The 11,144-nt window shown below is 33.0% G+C and overlaps 1 long non-coding RNA gene across 1 annotated transcript; it reads left to right on the top strand.

The window, feature by feature from the left end:
- Window positions 1-1,197: 1,197 nt before the first annotated feature.
- LOC120122134 lies at window positions 1,198-9,684 on the top strand. Its single transcript, XR_005516052.1, has 4 exons — window positions 1,198-1,386; window positions 3,291-3,451; window positions 7,804-7,993; window positions 8,458-9,684. It is a non-coding gene; the product is annotated as an uncharacterized LOC120122134 (long non-coding RNA).
- Window positions 9,685-11,144: the final 1,460 nt, after the last annotated feature.

Here is an 11,144-nt window from a genome sequence, read left to right as displayed (position 1 = left end):
CCCCTTTATGACATACCTATGCATCCATACAGACTATAAAGAAACCACACCAGAAACAATGCTTTTGAGAAAAACAAACATGCAAGCCTTATTCTAGCAGTTCAACCTATTAACTCTGAAGCCACTTTTAGATTTGAGAAATAAAAACATTTTCTTAGTTGATCCTAACTCCCCTAGCAGGGACATCCCTACCATTCTAAAAGAATCTAGCACACAATTGCTCAATCCATTTTACTACACCACATGGCAGAACATGTTCCATGCATTACTAATTTTCAACATTAAAGAGAACAATCCCAATAAGATGTAGCATGCCAGTATAACTTAACTATCTATTAGCATAGTTCCCAAACTTGGCCTTAATTTTCTCCACTAGGACAACATATTCTTTCTATATAAACTTATGAGTGACAAGGGAAACCCCCCAAGTACCTAACAGACAGTACTCTAATCCTAAACCTAGTTTCCTCCACATGAGCAACATTTGCTCCCCAAAAATGCCTGAAGTATACAATTCAGACTTAACAACATTAAGCTTTAGACAAGAAAAATCATAAGACATCTCTAACACATTTTTCACCCAAAATAGAATTTAAAGTCCCTTTTGTTGAAGATGAGCAGGTCATCTGCAAAATAAAAGTGGGTGAGCTTCACTCTTCTGCATTTAGGATAGAACTAGAATACCTTTTGGGTCACAGCTTCATTAAGATACATATAGAACATTAATAGCTAAGGGGGATAATGGATCCCCTGTCTTACTCCTCTCTGACCCTTAAAGAAATCAACCAAAGTACCAAAAAAGATTATGTTTTAAGTATTTCCAAATATGGTGTTATTAAATATTTTAAAAGTGTTCTTAGAATTATTAAATAAGTTCCAAAGGATAATTAAGTTGACTTTTAAGTATGAATGGTGACTAAATTGTGTTATATTAAATTAAGAAATTTGAGTGACTAAATCAAATGATTTCAAAATCTTAAATATCTATAAAGCACTTTCACCAATGTTGTGATTGTTCTCTTTTTCTCTCAATTCCACCGTGTTTTCTTTTATCCTTATCTAAGATTTTTATTATTTATTTTATTAATTAAAAATTAATTTTTACTTCCATATTGCATCATTCACGTTTTTTGTGCGAACCAAAATACTTTATATTTTCCCTCATTTTTCTTCTCATGACTAAAAACTTCCCTTTTTTTTTCAAATGCTCATATTCTGTTACTGATTTTTTATTCACTCTTGATTATTTCTTTCTTAAGTTTATCATTTCTTCATCTCCCTTAACCCTATTTTTTGGCCGATTCTTTCTAGAGATCTCCTAGATTTTTTTCTTCTTCTAGTTCATGCTTCTTCTTTTCCATCATATTTCCTTAAATTTCCAGAAAGGTAATTTTATTTCCTTGGTTTCTTTAAGCTTTTCCGATTAAAATATTTTGATATCAATGGGTAATACATGATTGCATAAGTGATTTGGTAAGATTTCATTTTTGGTTGATTTTCGGAATAAATAAAAGGGGTATTTTCTTGATTATTTCTATTGATTCTTGACGGATTTAAGATGTTTAAAGGTTGATTATAATGATATTAAAATAGTTTTTCAATTGGATTTGATTTCCATTTTGATTTGAGCAAGAAATGACGATTTTAGTGATTTTTGGAAATCCGGGAATGCTTGTGTTGGCTGCTGATTTGGGTGGTTTCTTGGGTTATAAATCATGTTTATGATTGTTTAGGATCAGGCTAAGTGTGAGGAAGCAAGAGATTCTCAAGTTAGAATGTTTAGATCGCAAGGAGAGCAAGGTTTTCGATTCTTTGTTTGATTTTCGTTCTATTTTAGAAGTAGAAGTTTTTGCTCTATTTTTGATGTCCTAATGAATCATTAGTATGTTTTATAAGGTCCTTATGGGGTGTATGATGAGGTAAAATTAGTGTACCAATATTCGACATCGAGTTAAGAAGCAGTTGAAGTTAAATTGTGTGATTATGACATAGAGGTGAGTGGCTGACCATTAACTTGTGATGAATATGTTCAATGTTGAATCAAGGTTTAGTTGTGAGTGAACTCTAAAATTATGGTTTCAATTCAAGTATACTTGTTGTTAAAATTAATGATGTGAATTCATGAATTTTTATTTAAGTGATTGTAAAGAGCATGTATTTTATGACATGATTTGTGACATTGAAAGAATACGATTTATTCAAGCATGTGTAATATGATAAGTTGATCATGAGTTGTGGTGTATTGGAATTAATTGATCTTTACAAGCATGAATATTTAAGTATGTTAATTATAAGCTATGATGAATTAAAGGTGGGTGGTTATTGCAAGAATGCACATTGAAGCTTGATTTATTATGAGTTATGAAGCATGAGATGCAAGTGATCATTGTGAATATACATGTGATTTATGGAAGGTGAATTGAATATGTGATATGATTTATGATATGTGGATTGCATAAGTTGCATTCTATGCATAACCGTTTTTGAAAACTATGTTTCAAGCCTATGTGATATTTAACTTAGGGAAAAGTAGAGACAATCTACTATTCATGGACGAGTGGAGACACTTCGTTGTCCAAAAATGAGTGGGGACACTTCACTATTCTATTTGGGTTGATCATGACAACCATCCTTAGTTTTTAAAATTATGTTTAAGAATATATATATGTATATGTTATGCATCGATTGTTAATTGCTCATGATAACCTGGATTGATTGGAAATTTGTTCTTAACGGGACCTTTGGATATGAAAGGCATGCCTAGGAAAGAGTACTCTATGTTTTTGACAAATATAAGTGTAAGGGTAACGAGGTTAGGTTGGTATGTTGAGCTTTGTTCCTAGAAGTTATATGAGGCAAGGTTTGTGCGTTGAGCTTTGCTCCGAAATGTGAAAGTTGGGACCTATGTGAGACCAAAATAAAAGGAGTTGTATGGATTTCTTTTATCAAATGAGTAGTTATGTTTCCAACAAATGCCATTAATCTTATATGGAAACAAATGTGTTTTGTGTGTGGATATTCCTAGCAAGGTAATTGTGCATAAGTGTATGTGATTGACAACAGTGAATATGTTGTATTTAAGCATGTTTATATTCTTTAATTTGTGTGGAATTATGGTGCATAAGATGAACATTGAAGCATGAAATTATGGTATGATCATTGAGGTAAAAGCAACTGAGGTTCCATGGCATATAGGTTGCTTTCCTTTAGCCTTGACATGTACATCATATTTGAATGTTTAGTTATTCACTGAGCTTTATGGCTCACACTCATTGTTTAACATTTTTTAGATTATCTCTTGTTGATTTGAGCTTGAGAAGGAAAACACTTGGTGGTGATCAAAGCAAGGAGGCATTTGAAAAGTTATTTTGAACCTTGATTTCATTTTGAGGCAAAATGGGATCCTTTATTTGGTTATGTGTTGGCTTGTACATTTGCTACTTGTTAGTGTGTAAGTGACCTTTAATTACCTATGTTGAACTTTGATCCTTGAATATATGATGAAATGATAAATGTTGATGTTGAATTGCATGTTATGCAATATGTTTTAGTATGCCTTAAGAGACCAAATGATATTATATGCATTAATTAAGTGTTTTTATCATTTAGGCAAGTCATAATAAGTGAATATAACATATTAGGCCTTTAGGATGCATGAAATAACCAATGATGCACAAAATGGTTAGGTGACTTATTTTTAAGTTGACTTTTTATGCAAAATTTAACTTTTGATGATAAATACTTATATGTTATGCTAAATGATGTTATAGAGCATGCTACATATGTATTATGACATGTTCTAAGTGGTTTAAGTGTGTCCAAGCATGTTCGTAGACCCTAGAATCGATTTCATGAACAATTGGATGCATGTTCTTGCTCATTAATATGCATTTTCTGCATTTTTCAGAAAAAGATCAATCTCTAGCTCCATTTTTAGCTACTGTTTTACAAAGGATCGATCCCCCGTGAAAAGAGTTTGATCCTTTCATTGTGGGATCGATAAAAATAGGTAATATTACATTCATTAAAGTCCTAAAGTGTTCCCTAAGTCCTTGGATGGTCCCTAAACTTTAAATTGTATTTAATTTGGTCTAAAACTTGATTTTATGATTAATGATTTATTTTAAGTCGGATTTGGTTTAAATTTGTTCTATGACTCTATAATATCACCAATTTCATAATGGATCTTTCAATTTTATGTTTTTGCTTTCTTTGCATATTTTGAAAAGTTTATGTTTTAGTCCCTAAATAGAGCATGTTTAATTAAGTCCCTAAAAGATGTCCGGTTAAGCTCAAATTTTAAATGTGATTAACTAAAGGTTAGAAATGAATATTGTAAAGTTTAAATTTCTCTTTTCCATGGAATTTATAATGAAATGTGAAATGACCATTTTACTCATGCATAGTTAATAGCGTTCATATTGCGATGCATTAGTGTACAACTGTCGTAAGCATGATTATGGTATATATATCGTTGATTTGTATTGCATGATGAATGTTTATTTTTAATTTCTTTCACTTGGTATTCATGAATAGGGTTGTTGATCTATCTTACTTGATTAAAATCTAATGTGCACTAAGAATATTGGGTCATTTTACGTGGTCGGGTATAGGGTATTACTATCAAAATCTGATTCTCGAACTGCACAAGAAGCCCCAAAGCATTCAAGATATGCAAAATAAAGCCTCATTCTAGAGAATTAAAGACCTTATGCATGTCTACTTTAATGGTACACCTAGGGGATATATCTTTTTATTATATTCTTTAATAATGTTCTATCCAATGAGGGTATTATCAACAATACTCCCTTTCATAAAAGCATATTGGTTAGGAGCTATCATACAAGGGATATGTTGAGCCAACTTAGTAACCAGAATCTTAGTTATAGCCTTATACACTACAGAACAATAAGAAATAAGCATGAAAACTCTAGTCATTCAAGGATTGGGCACCTTAGGGACAAGAGTAATAACAACGACATTAAAAGCATGCAATAGAGTGAAAAAGTAAAGAAATGTCTTATTGTTGCAATAAAATCATCCCCAACAATTTCCCAATAAGCCTTGAAGAAGCTAGAAATGTATCTATCAGGTCCAAAAGCTTTATCCTGCCCTGACCACAAATGGCATTCTTGATCTCTTCATTTGAGACCTCCTTAAAAAAAACCATTACTAGCTTCAGAAGGTCGATAAAATTAAGCAACTCCCTCAACTTCTCCACACTATACTCATTTACATTCTCATCAACAGAACCAACCTAATTAATTAAAAATCTAAACATTTCAAATGATACGCCATCAAAAGTCTCCAACCTATTACCTCCTTCATCTTGAAAGGCCCTAATATTATTCTTCTTCCTTTCGACAACAACCTTAAAATGGAAAAACTTGATGCAACGATCCCTTCATAGAGTCAAGCAACCTTGGCTTTTTGTTTGTAAAAAACCTTTTCATCATTCTCCAACTCTACAAGCTCCAACTGCAATTGTTTCTCAACCCCAATATCACCAAATTTAGGAGAAGAAAAATTAAGAACCTATTTCTTCTCAAGCTAATCTTGTAGCACCCTATACCTGGTTACGAAGATTAATCCGAATACTTAAGCGTACATTAGATTCCAATCATGTTGGACAGAACAAAAACCCTAAACATGTGTGATAAGCAGAAGAAATTTATATTTAAAACATAAATCACTTAAGACATGGAAACTACTAGCAAGAATATTAATCACAATATTTACACGATCAATATCTCGAGATAAACATTATTCACAATGCAGTGATAATTTGGATATTTCACACTACATACGTGTTCAAGTCAAATTCTTATTTTAAGGTTAACAATATTCATTATTACCCATTAATTAGTGGCAAGGAAATTTTTAGGTTAATCAGATATCAAACAAGGGTCTAATTGAATGTGCTCAACTTAGGGACTAAAATACAAACTTTTCAAAATATGAAAATAAACCAAAAATAAGAAATTGAAGATTAAAATATTAAATTATTATCATTATAGAGTCATATAACAAATTTGAACAAAATCTAGTTGAAGCCAAGATTTAATTATAAAATCACGTTTTTAGACCAAATTGAATACATTTTAAAGTTCAAGGACCATCCAAGGACTTAGGGAACTCTTTAGGTCTTTAATAAATGTAATTTTGCCAATTTTAATTGAATAAACAAAGAAGGGATTGATCCTTTACAAAACAATGAGTTTGGGATCGATCTTTTAGGGAATGGATTGATCCTTTGCCTTAAGGAATCGATCTTTTTGAGCAAGAGATCGATCCTTTCTTATGAAAAATGCGTAAAATGCATACCAATGTACATGAACATGCATCCAATAGGTCATGCAATCAATCCTAGGGTCTAAAAATTTGGTTGGACACCCTTAAACCACTTGGAACATGTCGTAATGCATATGTAATGTGCTTCTTAACATCATTTAACATAACATACAAGTGTTTAGCATCCAAAGTCAAATATTGCATAGAAAAGTTAACTTAAATTCAAGTCACTTAACCATTTTGTGCATTATTAATCATTTAATGCTTCCTAAGAGTCATATATTATGTCATCCTATTATAACTTGTCTAAGTGATCAAAACATGTATTTAAGGCATAAATCATACTTTGAAATACTTGGCATATTTAGTAATAGGGCACAACATGTAATCCAACATCAAACTCATCATGTCATTATTCATTCAAGAGTCAAAGCATAATATAAGTCATTATAGGTCACTTATGCACTAGCAAGGGTCACAAGAACAAATCAACTTAAAGCTCAATTATGGATCCCATATTGCCTCAAAATAAAACTAAGATTCAAAATAACTTTACAAAAGCTCCTTTGCTTTGATCTTCACCAAGTGCCTTGTCCCTCAAGCTCTCGAGTCAAAAAGTAAAAATCTGAAAAATATTAAACAACGAGTGTGAGCTATAAAGCCCAGTGAATGACTAAACATTCAAATATGATGCATGTGCCAAGGCTAAAGGAAAGTATACCTAAATGCCATGAAACCTTGCTTGTTTTTACCTCAATGATCATAACTTAATGTCATGCTTCAATGTTCTCTTAATGCATCATAAATGCTCACAAAATCCATATTATAATCATGTTTTACATCATCATATACCTTGCACTAAATCACATGCACTCATGCACAATTACCTTTTCGGTAAAGTCACATATTTCACATACATTGTTTCAATTAAAGATCAATGACCTTTGTTCAAAATACAACTCACTCATTGGATAGACGAATTCCATACAATTCTCATTTTATTTGCGGACTCACATAGGTCTAAAAACCACGAAATTACGAAGTAAAGCTCAACGGCCAACCTTACCTCGTGTCTTCTCGGAGCATAGCTCAATGCACTAATCGAACCTCGTATAACCCGATCACACACACATAAAACTCATAGAGAACTCTTTCTTAGGCATGCCTTTCATATCTGAAGGTCCCACTAAGAGCAAATAGCCAATTAATCCGAGTTACCAAGAGCGGTTGTCAATGATGCATATTTTTTCACATATATTGGTTCAAACTCATTTTCAAGCACAATCACAATTGGTTGTCATAATCAATCCACATTATAGATAGTGAGATTATTGACTCGTCTAAGCACACATTCACACTTAGAGATGGTTATCATGATTAACCTCACACTTATGGAAAGCAAGAATGTTCGACTTGTCCAATCACACATTCAAATTATATAAAGATTTTCGGAAAACATTTTCAAAATTCTATTAATAACCCTGTAAAAAGGTTGTATTTTTGTGCTTGTAGAACCAAAGCCTGTAGAACCGCGCTTGACCAAACATCGCTTGAAACGATCCTTCGGGCATGCAGCTGAAACTTTTGTTGTAGTATATGAGGCCGCAACCCCAACCAAGACCACCCAGCAAACAGAACCAAAAGAATCCAACCCAAATAAAAGACACACCAGGCGTACTGGGACAAGACACACCACAATAAGGTACCTCTTGTAGCTTTTGCATTCATGTAGTGTAAGTTAGTTAATTTAGTCTTCACACATTGAGGACAATGCAACCTACAAGTTTGGGGGAGGTATTGTCCATAAGTAAACATTTGCATTGATAGTATGAGTAGAATTATGTTATGGCATTTAGTTAGGTTAAGTTAGTTTTTGTTGAAATAAGTTAGGATGCCTGATGATGTTAAATTTTTTCCATGGCTGTTAATTGAATGTACATGACTATTTGGATTGATAGGACAAATTTTAGAGCTTGAGACTTTGTGAACCTTGATACACGATTATATGTTTTCCATGCTTAAGGAACTTAGCAATTTTTATGAAAAAACCTTTGCATGTTACAGTATTAATTTATGAATAATGTGCTTAATTGATAAATGCTTGATTAAACTCCCTTGTGCTTAAATGTTGTTGAATTTTGAATAAATGCTTTGGTGTAAATGTAGAGGGACATCATCCTTGCTATAGCAGTGCCCGGATACTGCGTTTCAATAAATGGCAGCTATATCATACGAGTAAATGAAATTAGTCATGGGATGACACTACTTGATTAGCTCGAAGATGGAAGGTATGCTCCCATTCATCTAGAGTGTGGGATGGTAGTTGTGATAGGTTGAATCCCCTCGTAGTAGTGTGAAAAGAAAGTTAAGCTAAATTTATGTTAAGTTAATGTTAATGGGAGTAAATGTGTGCTTAATTGGTAAAGAAATGCTAAAGCATAATAGGGAACTTAATTAGAATTTTTCTAACTTCGTAAAGAATGGACTGGATATAATCACGCACACACAATGCAAATGGTCTTGCTCTAGGGATAAAATTTTATCTCAACACCACTGCCTTAACTGAACTTTTTCCATGGCATTATTTTCTGCTATTATTATCCATTGATGGAGGATAAGAAATAGCTTAAGTTTGGGGATTGATATCCCCATAAAAAGGTTGTATTTTTGTGCCTTTTTACTTAGGTTATTGTTTGTTTTAAGGCCCATATCATAGCATTTAGATTGCATTTAGGTCATATAGTTGCATTTGGAAGGTAAAGTCTTGTTGCAACATAAATTTATTAAAAATTGGTGCTGCAAAGGGAAAGGTCTTGCTTTTTGTGGTGTTGTGCAGGCAATGAAAACTTAAAGAGAAGATGTAGTCGTTATATCATGTTGGAGAAATTGCCGCTATACCATTCTTAGATAGAACGCTGAAAGACTTGTTGCATCGAAAGATGATAACAAATATGGAGCAAAAAGACAAAATAGAAAAAATATCTTTGCCAAGCTATCCAACCACACATGACTACCCATGCTTTAGAATTTGAGACCACCTACCACAATAACCGCCTATCCACATGAGAAATTTTGAGCCCAAAATCCTAGAAATGTTCCCTTTATAAATACTAAGGTACCCTATATTTTTATGAGAGCATTTTGGGAGTGACCTAAGAGAGAGGCAACTACACGTTTTCATTTCCTTCTTCTTTTTTCATCCCTTTTCATGGTATCCCTAGACCTCCAGAGAGTCTAGCTTGCTAGGGAGATGCATAATGGTAGGGCTAGGCAGCTCATTTGGAAATCTTTCTTCTCCTTGTGCTTTATTTTCTATCTTCTTGGGCTTGTACTAAACTTGGATATTTTTTGATGAACTTAGCCACACTATGTATTACCTTATTTGGCGTTGGATTTATGTTAGGTGATTTTCTTTTATGTCAATGGATGGTTTGGATGTTTTTATGTTTAAATGATGTTTTGCTCATTGTTTTTATCTTTATGCGAAGTAGCATTGTAAGAGCTTTTGAGAGATTTTTGTTTTCTGTAAAGTAATATGCTTAGTCTTGTAAGAGAGATCGTCATTTTCTAAGTATAGATACCTAGTATCGAGAGAGCTAGGTTAGATCTATGTGAGCAAGGGAGCCAAACCAGAATGGGGAGGTTCTAACTTGCCTTAGAGATAATGAGAGGGTTTTATTCGACTAAAATGGATAGGACTTAGTCGATAGTCTAGTGTTGCAGTTTACGCTGAGACGTACTACCGTAGCATTAGTTTTATCATGTTTCTTACTTGAGAGAGTTTATGAGCATATTTAACAAATCATGTTGGGTAGCATACTCATAGAAGCAGAGATCATCCTTATAATAGAATATTATTGCCATAGCAAATCCATGCCATTTATCTATAGAAAGGCTCGATTGTGTGAGGTTGTCAGTCTTATCTCATTTCCCATAGTTCAATTTATTTTATTGCTTTAGCATACTTTTGCGATTTACTTAAATTCTTGCCTCAACACACTTTTATAATTTCATCAATTTTCACCACAACAATTTCACTCTTCACTCCATTCTTGCCACAGTATTCCATCACCATTAACATATCATATGCCACAACTATACTTTCATTTGTTTATACCATCATAAATATATACTTAGATTTATTTAGTTTTAGATTTAGTTCATGACAACCCTTATTTGTTATAACTTGTTTTTAAAATACCTCCAATTCCTGTATAGTCGATACTCACTCACTATTGTATTACTTGTATTGATTGGGTATACTTTGTGTTCCACATCACAATACATTTACATGCGATCAAGTTTTTGGCGTCGTTATGGGGGATTGACAATATATTAATTTTTTAAAGTTAGTTATAGTAAAAGTTTTTGTTTTTAGTTTTACTTGTTGCATTTGTTTATTTCTTTTTCATGTTTTGTTGTTGCATGACTCGAAGGACTGTCGAGGAACCACTATATCCTCTAATTCTAAAAATCAAGCATTTATTCTGTCGAAGACAAGGTATTCAACGTGTTAATCGAGTCATGAATAATCAAGCAAACCAAGGTGTTCAGCGAGTTCAAGATCCTGCAGATCCAAATGTTGCAACATTTAGGAATGAAAGACTTGTGACGAACTCGAGAGCTATTCGATATCATTTATATCCTTTTTTAGACAATCTCAACCTAGGGATCATAACACCCAAAATTTAGGCAGCCCACTTCGAGCTTAAAATGGTGATGTTCAACATGTTGAACTTGATAGGACAGTTTGGTGGCATGCCTAATAAATATGCAAGGCAACACATCCGAACTTTCTTGGAAGTTTGTGACTCATTCACATAGCAAGGAGTGCACGAAGATGTGCTAAAGCT

The sequence above is a fragment of the Hibiscus syriacus genome, unplaced genomic scaffold, assembly GCF_006381635.1.
Source record: "Hibiscus syriacus cultivar Baekdansim isolate YM2019G1 unplaced genomic scaffold, ASM638163v2 tig00110384_pilon, whole genome shotgun sequence".
NCBI classification, from domain to species: Eukaryota; Viridiplantae; Streptophyta; class Magnoliopsida; order Malvales; family Malvaceae; genus Hibiscus; species Hibiscus syriacus.
This window is presented reverse-complemented; position numbering and strand designations above follow the sequence as displayed.